Below are 14,319 nucleotides of genomic sequence, written 5' to 3' on the forward strand. Positions count from 1 at the left end.
TCTGTCTCCTGTAGTAAGTACATGAGCAAGCTGGGTACTTTCTTATGGGAAGATGTAAAGCTGTTTTTCTAGGAATGGTGCAGGATTCTGTTGCGGGAAGCAGCGAAATATCTAGAAAAGACTTAGGAGTTCAGTCACGTTCTCATGAGCTTTCTGTATGATTCAGCAGCCAAATTACCCTTGACTGTATGAATAGTGGAAAATGGGATAGGAATAGGCAAATTATATTCCTTCAGGATTTAGTACTGGTGTGCCTGCAAAGTTCTCTGGCTGTTTCTGATATCAGAGGCAACAAAAATGCTTAAAAACTGGAGACAGTGCTGAGAAAAGGCATGAAAACAATGCAGAGATATACTTAATGAATGATATGCAGAACTCCTTGAATCCAACCTGACACTCTGATACCTGCTATAAGGACAAGATAGTTGACCACAGTTAATTTAGTAGATTTCTGGAATGCATTACAGTGATATGCTGAAATAGACCTTGCCTGAGCCAACTGGGAGAGCTGCTCTCCTGGATCTGCTGCTCCCAGGGAGCTGAGGGACAGCTTTGAGGTTCAGGTCGGATATTAAGAAACATTTCTTCTCAGAAGGAATGGTGATGCGCTGGCACAGGCTGGTTTTACATAGTATTTCCTGCCCCTCTCGGGTCTCCAAGATCCCTTTTGTAGCTCACCATTGGCTCTTTGTATAAAATCCCAATGGTTCTTGTGTTGCTTTTGTAGTCCAAGTTAGGACTCACTTCTTGCAGCGTAGACAAGACAGTTTTTTGCAGCCGTGGCACCGGACTTTGATCCTGTTGGTGCTCGTGGTGGATGTTATGGTTCGGGGTCTGTTGGTGTTTGTTAGATTCAGCATTTTATAACTGCCATGAATTTGCTCCAGGGGGAAATAGAATTACTTTTGCCTCCCCTCTGTATTTCTAGCCATGATTGCAGGTGCTTAATACAAGCATGTTTCATCTGGCATAGTGGATGAGTTAGCTGGTGACTTATTCTTTTTCCCTTATCTAGAACTTCTCTACTTTTTTTTTTACTTATTTGGAAACAAAATGCCTGCTTTTAAGGGCATTTTTTTGATCTGCTGTTAACGAATCGTACATTGTCAGTGTTTTCCCTGACAGGATAAACAATGTTCTGGTAGCCTGTCGGATCAGTGAGCCACAAACTCTGAAATGTTTTATGCCTATTTAGGATGCCAATTTTGACAGCCAGTATAGTGTACCCCCCCCAAATGTCTTAGGCTTTATCAGTCTGAATGGAATTAATATTTTTGCTTTGGGATCTGAATCTACCTGAGTTTTTTTGTTTTTGTTTTTTGTTTGTTTGTTTTGTTTGTGTGTGTGTGTGATATTTTTCTGTTAGCAAATTGGACCTCCGTCATGGTGAAAGCTGAACTCTGGAGCTTTCCAGCCATCTAGAGCCAGCAATCAGTTGGTGAATCCTTGTAAAATACCTAATAATGACCTGAAGTTAGTCATCCTTGTGATTTTGGTGTGCAGCATTCTTTCATGTATCAGCATAATATGTCTCTTACTCAAGGTGTCCTCAGTGACATTTAATGTAAATATTGAGATCTTCATCATTTGGGACCATTAAAGAGGCCAGTATACTTCTTGGAGAGTTGCTGTTAATCCTGCTCACATCAGGTTTGGGACTTATCCAGATTATCTCTGCAGTTCCAAATGGTTTTGAAAGAACCGCAGAATGACCCAGGTTGGAAATGACCTCAAGGATCATGAATTTCCAACCGCCCCGCCACAGGCAGGGTCACCAACCTCCACATCTAGTGCTAGACCAGGCTGCCCAGGGCCCCATCCAACGTGGCCTTGAACACCTCCAGGGATGGGGCATCCACAACCTCCCTGGGCAGCCTGTGCCAGCACCTCAGCACTCTCGGTAATGAACTTCCTGCTGATATCCAATCTAAATCTTCCCTCCCTCAACTTAAAACCATTTCCCTTTGTCCTGCTATTATCTACCCTTGTAAAGAGTCGACTCCCCTCCTGTTTGTAGGCTTCATTTATATACTGAAAGGCTGCAATGAGGTCACCCTGCAGCCTTCTTTTCTGAACAAGCCCAGCTCCCTCAGCCTGTCTTTGCAGGGGAGGTGCTCCAGCCCTCTGATCGTCTTTGTGGCCCTCCAAAATAGGAAGTTTTCTTCTTGCTTTGTATCTTCCCTATGCTGCAGTCCTCCATTACACAACCACCATATTCTGCTGGGAAGGCGAGTACTATGTTGGGGGCAAATACAACGATTCTTACATTGAAATGAATATGACCCCTGCTGATGATGTAGGAGATTGTGTTGATTTACGGTTTCCTGTTGTGAACTTTGTTTCAAGTCTGCTTTGTATTCCTATTTTTTTGTTTGTTTTATTCTCTCGTAGGTCAGTAACTTACCATTTGTCATCAGCAGAGGATTTTTACACTAGCTGGAGGAAGTAGTCTCAGACATCCAGTGATAAATGGCGTGAGTGGTGGGGAAAAAGGCTACCAATGAGTTTTGTTTCACCGTTAGGCTTTGATGATGCTGGTTTTCCTGTCCTGAAGCAGAACTATGAAGCTGCACTTGGCTCTCACTGCAGTCATCTTCAGGATTCCTATAGCATGCTAGATCAGAACTGATGCCATAAATCATTCAAAGTTTTATGTCACTTCTGGCTTGTGAGTTGCCTAATGAAGCCTTGCTTTCCTGCTGATGAACCAGAGAAACAATGAAGTTGTATAATACTATTTCACTCAGAAATAATCTTGTATAGAATTACATTTCTAAAGATTTTTGGTGTTTTTCAATGCTGCTTGCAGATTTCCTAAAAGACTTTGCAGGCTCTCCCAGGGCAGACAAAATACAGGCTGTCGTTCATGCGTCCTGCTCCAACGTTTTTGAACAATGGATTGGAATGCCCTTCTAGAGAAGGGTGATGCAAGTTTCTCTTTCTTTTGAAATGACCTCATTTTGCTTCCATTCTTCTACTTTGTGGGGGATGTGTTTTGCTTTCAGCTTTTAGTATTTTGCTTGTAGCAAAATGTCAGATTACAACCAATTAGGCTAACTGTTTGGAAATTACTTTCTATTATGTTCCATAAGTCATTAGTGAGGTGTTTGAGTGCCTTGGGTGGCTGTGAGGCATAAAAATATTCAAGAACAAATCTAGGCATTAAGTAATCAAGTTATTGATGCAGCTTAGATTCCACTTCTAATAAGAAAATAGTTTTTATTTATGAAGCAAGTCTCCCATTTACTCCCCTCAGGCTACTCAAGGTCTTGAGTAATTCTGTCCTTGAACAGTCTCAGAAAAATACTGTAATCCTGCTGAAAAAAAAAAAAAATCATTAGTAAAACTACAGTTATAGAACTACAGGTTGGGATTTAACAGAGGTGGAATGTATCGGTAGTGAGAAAGAGAGGAAAAGGTACCTAAAGCCAGGGAAGTAGCTGTTTGGTTTCATAGAATCATGGAATCATTAAGGTTGGAAGAGACTACTAAGTTCATCATGTCCAAACGTCAACATCCCCACCATGCCCACTGATGGTGTCCCTGATGATTGCTTAACATTAGGACTCAACAGAAGGTATGCTTTCGTAGAGATGTTCCCATGGTATTGCTTTTTCACCCAGAAGACTGTTGAGTAGAGGAAGAGCCACCTGCTGAACTGCCGTGTTGACGAGGGGTGAACTGGTGGGAAGGTGTGCTGGGAAGGAAATGGGGACTGGAGGAGAAAGAAAGTGGTAGATGCTGATGGATAGAAGTCTCCAGAGACGTCAACCAGTGCTGGAAGAGCCTGCAACTGGGCAAGATGGGAAACAAGGACTTCTTTCCGTCATGGGAAGGCTGGTCACCTGGGGTGGGAACCTCCCTGGAGCTGTTCAGTGGTTCTCCTTGCTCTGTGGAGGTTTTAAAGAAAGAGGTCGTTGTGGCACTTAGGGGCATGGTTAGTGGGCATGGTGGGGATGAGGTGGTGCTTGGACTTGATGATGTTAGTAGTCATTAGGAAATGCTGCTTTTCTGAAAGAGTGGTCAGGCGCTGGAATGGGCTGCCCATAGTGGTGGTGGAGTCACCGACGCTGGGGGTGTTCAAGGAACATTTAGACGTTGTGTTGAGGGACATGGTTTAGTGAGAAGTATTGGTGATGGGTGGAGGGTTGGACTGGGTGATCTTGTCGGTCTTTTCCAACCTTGGCGATTCTATGATTCTTTTCCAACCTTAATGATTCTGTGGGGAGACAGAAGAAGTCTCCTGAACTGTGGAAGATGGAAGGAGAGGAGTTTGCTTGAGGCTTTAGAACTAGGTGTGATTCAACCTCTGTTCCTGCAGCCATTCCCACGCTTGCTGAGCTCCTGCGGAGCAAATCTGAGCTCCTGTGAAGTAATGTTGGGAACAGCGGACTTGAAATACTCCCAGACTCCCGATCCAGCCTCTGATTTGGAAGTTTAACGTCTCTCAGAAGCCACAAAGAGTTTGTTTTTCTTTAAAGGGAGTACTTGAGAGTTTGGCAAGCCTGGTGCGGAATGATTTTCTAACTACTGACTTTGTGTAGGTCCCATCCTTCTCCTTTTCCTGTCCTGATACTTTTGTTTCTGGTTACACTTGCTTGATTATACGTTGTCCTCAGCACAGTGTGTCCTAGCTCATGCTGTGGCATCTCCTTGTGTCATTGCTGTACAAAGTGAATTTCAGCAGCTCACAAAACACCTTCAGACAGAGCTGAAGGTTAACTCAAAGTTCCTGCCCCGGATTCTGTTGCTCCTGGATTAATTTCTTACAGTGCTGGACGAGATGGAGGGTAACAGTGGGCATCCAATTAGCCGTGTTGTCGTGTAATTGTGCTGAAGAGTATGGCAAAGTCTGACTCAGTATCGAGCAAGGTTGCAGCTGTAGTTCTGGTTCTGGGTTCTTTAATGGATCTGTCTTTGCTGAGATTGTATCAGTCTGGGGAGGATTTATGATGGAAGAATAGCAGTCCTGACTGCAAGATTTAAAGAGCTAACCATGGATAGGACTCAGCAAAGAGGACGCAGTAATCCAAAGTATTTGCAAGATGTAAAACTGGAGAGGGAACAATTATTTAAGGCAGAATTACAAGCTTATACGGAAATTATTTTATTTAACGATGATTATTCTTTGCTACTCATCCGTGATAAGTGGCTGAGGCTTTTCATAGAATCATAGAATCAACAAGGTTGGAAAAGACTGACAAGATCACCCAGTCCAACCCTCCACCCATCACCAGTACTTCTCACTAAACCATGTCCCTCAACACAACATCCAAACGTTCCTTGAACACCTCCAGGGACAGTGACACCACCACCTCTCTCGGCAGCCCATTCCAGTGCCTGACCACCCTTTCAGAGAAGTAGTATTTCTAATGTCCAGCCTGAATCTTCCCTGGCGCAGCTTGAAGCCATTCCCTCTAGTCCTATCACTAGTCACCCGAGAGAAGAGGCTGACCCCCAGCTCACTACAACCTCCCTTCAGGTAGTTATAGGGAGCAATAAGGTCTCCCCTGAGCCTCCTCTTCTCCAGACTGAACAATCCCAGCTCCTTCAGCCGCCCCTCATAAGGCCTGTGCTCCAGACTCCTCACCAGCTTTGTTGCCCTTGTCTGGACACGCTCCAGGGCCTGAATGTCTTTCTTGCAGTGAGGGGCCCAAAACTGGACACACTTCTCCAGGTGTGGCCTCACCAGGGCTGAGTACAGGGAGACAATTACTTCCCTGTTCCTGCTGGCCACATGATTTCTAATGCAAGCCAGGATGCCGTTGACTCTCTTGGCTACCTGGGCACACTGTTGGCTCATGTTCAGCCAAGCATCAACCTACTCCCCCGGGTCCCTTTTCTCTTCACGGTCATCCAGCCACTCAGCCCCAAGCGTGTAGCGCTGCATGGGGTTATTGTGGCCAAAGTGCAGGACCCAGCACTTGGCCTTGTTGAACCTCATCCCATTCACCTCAGCCCAGTGATCCAGCTTATCTAGATCCCTCTGTTGGGCCTCGCTACCCTCAGGCAATGAGATGTCATGGTTTATCCCTGGAGAATCCTCTTTTTTTTTTTTTTACTCTCCCAAACAAAATACAACATTTTTCAAGGTGTTTCAATTTTCATGCAATTGCCTTAACCAGTAGAATCAGATCTGTAGCCACCAAGCAAACAAAGGAACAGCACCAAACAAAGGAAGACACCAAACAAAGGAACAGCAACAGGTCTGCTTCATTTGGTCTGATTTCTACTTGGCAGGCATCACAACACTCCAGCTATTACACAACCATCAGCTCCGATTGCTTTCCATATTGTTACTCATAGCTGACATTGATCTGCATATTTAAAGTTCTAGACTGAAATGCCATGAAACTTCTTGCACAGGTCACAGAAAGTTACTAGAAGCTGAAAGACAAGGGTAGAGGATGGGAAGATGTTTTGCCAGGCCCAGCCTGGTTCCTGTCGATTTGAGATCAGTGCAGCCAGAGTGGCACAAGGCATTCTTGTGTTTTATCTGTGTACCTTTAATCTATAACATTTTGAAACTCAAGTTGGCTTTTTACATGAAATGAGGGAAAAAAAACTCAGTATTTTTTAAAAATCAATGTTTCTGAAAGCTTCTGTGTTTGCTGATGATGTAGGAGGCGTCCTTAGAACTTCAGTACTGTCACGCTTACTTCTTGCAAATACCAGTCGCCCACTGCTTTGCACACTTCTGTGCTCACGCAAATGCGCGCAACCCCATCCTTGCATTCCTCACCTGGACACCCACACATGTACCACTGTACCACCCCATCGTTGCACTTGCTCTCACATGCACTCATACACTTGTGCAATCCCACTCCTTTGTACACCCCTGTGCATGCACTTATATGTGCAACCTCATTCCTGCACACACTCCCACAGGTATGCACAAAAATGTGCATTGCATGGGCACACCGGTGCAACTGAACTGCACCAGTATTTTCACCCATGCACACTCACACGTGTGCAACCCCATCCTTGCATACACACCCATGCATGTGCAACCCCACCCCTTTGCACACCCCTCTGCTCATACAAATGTGCACAACCCCATCCTTGCACTCCCCACGTGCATGCACACACACATACCATCCCACCCTTGCACACACTCCCACCTGCACTCACACTTTTGTAACCCCACTCATAGAATCATAGAATCGCTAAGGTTGGAAAAGACCCACAGGATCATCCAGTCCAATCATTCGTCCTTCACCAATGGTTCTCACTAAACCATGTCCCTCAACACAACATCCAAACACTCTTTGAACACCACCAGGGTCGGTGACTCCACCGCCTCTCTGGGCAGCCCATTCCAGTGCCTGACCACCCTTTCAGAGAAGTAGTATTTCCTAATGTCCAGCCTGAATCTTCCCTGGCGCAGCTTGAAGCCATTCCCTCCAGTCCTATCACTAGTCACTCGAGAGAAGAGGCTGACCCCCAGCTCACTACAACCTCCCTTCAGGTAGTTATAGAGAGCAATAAGGTCTCCCCTGAGCCTCCTCTTCTCCAGACTGAACAATCCCAGCTCCTTCAGCCGCTCTTCATAAGGCCTGTGCTCCAGACCCCTCACCAGCTTTGTCGCCCTTGTCTGGACAGGCTCCAGGGCCTCGATGTCTTTCTTGCAGTGAGGGGCCCAAAACTGGACACAGTACTCAAGGTGCAGCCTCACCAGTGCTGAGTACAGGGGGATAATTACTTCCCTGTTCCTGCTGGCCACACTATTTTTGATACAAGCCAGGATGCCATTGGCCCTCTTGGCCACCTGGGCACACTGCTGGTTCATGTTCAGTCTAGCATCAATCAGCACCCCCAGGTCCATTTCCTCTTCACAGTCATCCAGCCACTCAGCCCCAAGCCTGTAGCGTTGCCTGGGGTTATTGGGGCCAAAGTGCAGGACCTGGCATTTGGTCTTGTTGAATCCCATTCCATTGGCTTCAGCCCAGCTATGCAGCCTGTCCAGATCCCTCTGTCGGGCCTCGCTACCCTCAGGCAGATCGACGCTTCCAGCCAACATGGTGTCACCTGCAAACTTACTGAGGGTGCACTCAATGCCCTCATCCAGGTCATCAATAAAGATATGAAACAGGACAGGCCCCAGCACCCACCCCTGGGGAACACCACTCGTGACCGGTCGCCAGCTGGATTTAACTCCATTCACCACCACTTTCTGGGCCCGACCCTCCAGCCAGTTCCTTACCCAGCCAAGAGTGTATCTGTCCAAGCCACGGACTGCCAGTTTCTGCAGGAGAATACTGTGGGAGACAGTGTCAAAGGTTTTGCTGAAATCTAGGTAGACTACATCAACAGCCTTTCCCTCATCCACCAGACGGGTCACTAGATCATAGAAGGAGATCAGGTTGGTCAAGCAGGACCTGCCCTTCGTGAACCCATGCTGGCTAGGCCTGATCCCCCGGTTGTCCTGCATGTGCCACGTGATCTCCCTCAAGACAATCTGCTCCATAATCTTCCCCGGCACCGATGTCAGGCTAACAGGCCTGTAGTTCCCCGGATCCTCCCTGCAGCCCTTCTTGTAGACGGGAGTCACATTGGCAAGCCTCCAGTCTTCTGGGACCTCACCCATCAACAAGGAGCGCTGATAGATGATGGAAAGCGTCTCAGCTATCACCTCTGCCAGTTCCCTCAGCACTCTCGGGTGAATCTCATCCGGTCCCATGGACTTGTGGCAGTCCAGTTGGAGTAGCAGGTCTCTGACTGTTTCCTCCTCAATTGTGGGAGGTTTAGTCTGCTCCCCAGCCAAGGCTGCCAGGTCAGAGAGTGGAGAAACGTGAGGATAACTGGTCTGACTTTTAAAGACAGATGTAAAGAAGGCATTCAGAACGTCTGCCTTTTCCATAACTTCAGTGGTCACATTCCCACCTTCATTCAGTAGAGAATGGAGATTCTCCCTGGTCCTCCTCTTACTGTTGATATACTTGTAAAAGAGTTTCTTGTTCCCTTAATGAGTTTCTTGTTCCCTTTGTTCCAACTCCTTTGCACACTCCTGAGCACATGCACTTCTGCAACTGGTTTTCCCATCCAGCAGCTGGGAATGCTCCAATCTGAGCGGTGCGTGGCTGTGAGAGGAATGTCTCAGTGGAAGCACAGTCTTTCCTCCCCTCTGACAAGGACAGAAGGCGTGGAACAAAAGAGGAAAGCAAATTGTGTCCACGTTTTTCTTGTGGCTCTGATTTCCTGTGTTATGGTGGGAAACAAGCTGAGCCACTGTGCCTCTTTATATGGTTAGCTCTGTAGCTCTGCCATCATCTTTATTCTCAGCTGTTCCTGTAGGTAATGCTCTACACAATGACCCTGCAGAGCCCAAAGGCCTCCTTGGCTGTCACTCACCTGGAGGTTGCAGGGTGCTGTGCCTCCTGCCTGTACGTGCTTCCAGGTGTTGTTAGCAAGACACCTTAGGTCCAGCTGGTTGGAACTGCAGTCAACTAACAGAAACAAGAAAGAAGTGTGAAAGTAGTCTTTCTTGTTTCCCAGGCTTTAATCTTCATTAAAACATGCTGTGCTGTGAAGCACAGCTGGAAGCAACTCACCTGTGCAACAAATCCTTGGAGCCTTGTTCCACCCCTCCCTCGCCTTATTTAAAGGCTGGCTGCTGCAAAGGAGAGTTCTCAATTTGGAAATCTGTTTGTTTGGAGTGTTTTGTAAACCGTGTTTCTCAGAAATGGGTAAGCAATTCTGCCTTTATTTACCAGATTGTATCATTTGCTTTTATTGGTTAATTTAAGGCTGGTTTAGAGCAGCAGTTTATCCTATTGACTTGGACCACAATTGCTGTTTTGTTGCTCCTGTGACTGGGCTGTTTTGGTTTTTTTCCAGAAGTTTGTAGGATGCAGGGGTCTGTGGCTGCCCCTTTAGCTTACAAAGGATAGTACAAAACGAGAGCAGCTCATCACCAAGATTCTTCCTTGTAGCTGTCCTGAACTTTTCTTCTCTCTGCCTATTGCCACTTGGAATGTCCCCCAGGACCATGGTGCTGAGCATGACCCTTACTTGAAACACAGGTAGTGCAAAGCTGTCACTGGTTCCCTCCAAAACTGTCTCTGTAGAACCAGGAAAGCAGACTGCCTGAAAACAAGAAGACTGTACACGCTTTTTGGGTTTGGTTATTATTTTTTTTATCTTTTTTTTTTTTTTTTTTTTTAGTCTAGTGCAGTATAATAAATTCTCAGTCATAGAAATGAGAAATCTCTGCGTCTCCCAGGATCAGCCAACACACAGACACAGATTTCTAGATGGTGACCATCACGTTCTGCCATTGCTCCTGCTGCCTGCTCTCTCTTCATCATCGGTATCCAGCAGGAAATCACGAAGCTCTGGAGGCACGGTTGTATCCAGGTCATCATCAGAAACTTCTTCCACCAGACTGGAAGGGACCAGTCCTCTTGTGCCGTCCGTCAGCTCTCCCAGCAACCAGCCATCCTCATCCATGTCTCCAAAGACGTAAACGTACTGTCCAGCAGTCAGTGGAAGCTCGTTTTCTGGGTCCTGATTAGGGCCCTCAAAAGGATTGTAGCTGTGCCGAGCTAAGAATCTTCGAACTACTGGTGATGTTTCACTGCGAGAAAGCAGGTTGCAGGCTGCCACCAGCCACACTTGTGACTCATCCAGCCTTTCCCGTGGGTTGGAGCATTCCTGTTGTGGATTTCTCTGTGGCCTCAGCTTTTTCCCGATGTCCTGGAGCTGCCTGCATTTCTCCTCCAGCTGCTCCCTGAGTATTCCAAGTTTGGCGCCAGCCTGCTGGAGCCTCTGCAGCTCCTGGCACTCGTCAGGAGGGAATTTCTCTCTCAGAAGGCAATGCTGGGCCTTCCATTGCTGTTGTGGATTTCCCTGTGGCCTCAGCTTTCTGCTGATCTCCTGGAGCTGCCTGCATTTCGCCTCCAACCTTTCCTGTGGGTTGGAGCATTCCTGTTATGGATTTCTGTGCAGCTCCACCTTTTTCCCATTCTCTCTTTCCAAATGCTGTCCCTGCAGGCTGTTGACTTTCTCTGCCTTTTCTGTGGCCTCTCTGGATTAGGAAGAGGCCTCCTTGAGCTGCCAGACTCTTTCCCACGGCTGCTTGGTAGGGAGGCTGAGCATACACCTCTTGTCCTTGGTGCTGAGCATGACTCTTCCTTACTTGAAACACAGGTGGTACAAAGCTGTCACTTGTTCTCTCCAAAACCTTCCCCGGAGAACCAGGCTGATCAAGTCCATTCTCATCGGCATCTCCCACGGGCACTGTTCCAGCTCTCATTGCCTATTTGGCCCTCTTATGCACTGGCATCCCTCTGTCTATTTCTCACCAGCTGTGTCACCAGAAGAGAAGTACAATACTAGACAGTGAAGCACTCCCGTCTGTCTCCAAGGAACGTAACACTCCTATCTCCCAGAGATCCACACTCTCTCAGTGTGTCATCTCACCTGGACATGAGTGTCCCTCACAGCCAGTCAGAAAAGCAAGCAGAGGCTGAGAGCAAGGAGTCCCTCCCTGATGTGCAGCTCTCTGACAGCTTCCCTTACACAAAGTGCTGGCCCCGGCCGTATGCATTGTCACATGCACTTGTGTGGGCAGTTAATGTCTAGACGTGAAGGAGACGTGTTAAGTGCTCTGTTGAAACAGAGATGGATGGAAAATTACAAAGGGGAGCTTGAGCATTGATGCATGCAAGGACCTGCAATTAAGGATTTGGATTTGCATCTGAGTCTGTGCCTTTGGACGATGCAAGCGCTATGCATTATCACCCCATGAAAACGGTCAAACAGCTGCTTTGGGACAGAATGTCTGTATGGCTCAGAAAGTGTGGCCTTCCAAGGTACTTCAGGCATGCCAAAGAACAGAAGCAAGCAATGGTGATTCCTTTCTCTCCTGATGCTAATACTTGTAGGTGGAGCACTCAAGAAAGACTTTGGAGGCTTTCCTTAGCCTCTTTTTTTTCTCATACCTTTACAAAAGCGGACTGCCAGAAAACAAGAAGACTGTACACGCTTTTTGGGTTTGGTGATTTTTTTTATTTTTTTAATAATTTTTTTGTATTTTATCTTTTTTAGTCTAGTCCAATGTAATAAATTCTCAGTCATAGAAATGGTGAATTTTCAAGGTCTTGCTGCTGATGGACAATGCTCCATTTGAACATCAAGTGGAGCAGAAGATAGTCTTCATCTGGAAAAGTGGAATTTTGAGGGGATGTTGCTGTCTTATGGAGGAGTCTCTGCGTCTCCCAGGATTAGCCAACACATGGACACAGATTTCTAGATGGTGACCATCACGTTCTGCCATTGCTCCTGCTGCCTGCTCTCTCTTCATCATTGGTATCTAGCAGGAGATCACGAAGCTCTGCAGGCACGGTTGTATCCAGGTCATCATCAGAAACTTCTTCCACCAGACTGGAAGGGACCAGTCCTCTTGTGCCGTCCGTCAGCTCTCCCAGCAACCAGCCATCCTCATCCATGTCTCCAAAGATGTAAACGTACTGTCCAGCGATCAGTGGAAGCTCGTTTTCTGGGTCCTGATTAGGACCCTCAAAAGGATTGTAGCTGTGCCGAGCTAAGAATCTTCGAACTACTGGTGATGTTTCACTGCGAGAAAGCAGGTTGCAGGCTGCCACCAACCACACTTGCGACTCATCCAGCCTTTTCCGTGGGTTGGAGCATTCCTGTTTGGGATTTCCATGTGGCCACAGCTTTTTCCTGATCCCGATCTGGAGCTGCCTGCATTTCTCCTCCAGCTGATAGCTGAGTATTGCAAGTTTGGCCCCAGCCTGCTGGAGCCTCTGCAGCTCCTGGCGCTCTTCAGGAGGGTCTTCCTCCCTCAGCAGGCATGGCTGGGCCTTCCATTGCTGTTGTGGATTTTCGTGTGGCCTCAGCTTTCTCCTGATCTGGAGCTGCCTGCATATCACCTGCAGCCGCTCTCTGAGCATTACAAGTTTGGCCCCAGCCTGCTGGAGCCTCTGCTGCTCTTGGCACTCTTCAGAATGGCCTTCCTCTCTCAGCAGGCAGTGCTGGGCCATCCATTGCTGTTGTGCATTTCCACGTGGCCTCAGCTTTCTCCCGGTCTGGAGCTGCCTGCATTTCTCCTGCAGCTGCTCGCTGAGCACTCCAAGTTTCGCGCCAGCCTGCTGGAGCCTCTGCAGCTCCTGGCACTCGTCAGGAGGGAATTTCTCTCTCAGAAGGCAATGCTGGGCCTTCCATTGCTGTTGAGGATTTCCCTGTGGCCTCAGCTTGCTTCCGATCTGGAGCTGCCGGCATTTCTCCTGCAGCAGCTCGCTGAGTATTCCAAGTCTGGCCCCAGCCTGCTGGAGCCTCTGCAGCTCCTGGCACTCTTCCAGAGGGCATTCCTCTCTTAGCAGGCATGGCTGGGTGTTCCACTGCTGTATGGGATTTTTGTGGGGCCTCACCTTTCTACTGATCTGGAGCTGCCTGCATATCACCTGCAGCCGCTCGCTGAGCACTCCAAGGATGGCGACAGACTGCTGGAGCCTCTGCAGCTCCTGGCACTCTTCCAGAGGGCATTCCTCCCTCTGCAGGCATGGCTGGGCCTTCCATTGCTGTTTGGGAATTCCGTGTGGCCTCAGCTTGCTCCCGATCTGGAGCTGCCTGCATCTCTCCTCCAGCTGCTCGCTGAGTATTTCAAGTTTGGCCCCAGCCTGCTGGAGCCTCTGCAGCTCCTGGCACTGTTCAGGTGGGCCTTCCTCACTCAGCAAGCAATGCTGGGCCTTCCATTGCTGTGTGGGATTTCCCTGTGCCCTCAGCTTTCTCATGATGTCCTGGAGCTGCCTGAATTTCTCCTGCAGCCTCTCGGTGAGCTCTCCAAGTTTGGCCCCAGCCTGCTGGAGCCTCTGCAGCTCCTGGCCCACTTCTGGTGGGCCTTCCTCTCTCAGCAGGCAGTGCTGGGCCTGTGATTCCTGTATGGGACTTCCATGTGGCCTCAGCTTTCTGCTGATCTCCTGGAGCTGCCTGCATTTCTCCTCCAACCTTTTCTGTGGGTTGGAGCATTGCTGTTTTGGATGTCCTTGCGCCTCCTGCTTTTTGCCATTCTCCTTTTCCAAATTCTGTCCCTGCAGGTGGTCGATTTCCTCGGCCTTTTCTTTGTCCTCTCTGGATTTGGAGGAGGACTCCTTGAGCTGCCGCACTCTTTCCCACGGCTGCTGGGTAGGGAGGCTGATCATACGCCTCTTGTCCTCGATCCACTCCACCTCTTCCCTCATCTGCTGAGAGCTTTTGTTGCTTAGCAGGCAGCTCTCCTTTCCAAGGAGTCTGCCTTGTCTCTGTAGATCCTTCAGCTCCCTCAGCAGATGGGCGTTCTGCTCCTGCAGCTCCATG

Source organism: Gallus gallus, chromosome 5 (genome assembly GCF_016699485.2).
Source record: "Gallus gallus isolate bGalGal1 chromosome 5, bGalGal1.mat.broiler.GRCg7b, whole genome shotgun sequence".
Taxonomy (NCBI): Eukaryota; Metazoa; Chordata; class Aves; order Galliformes; family Phasianidae; genus Gallus; species Gallus gallus.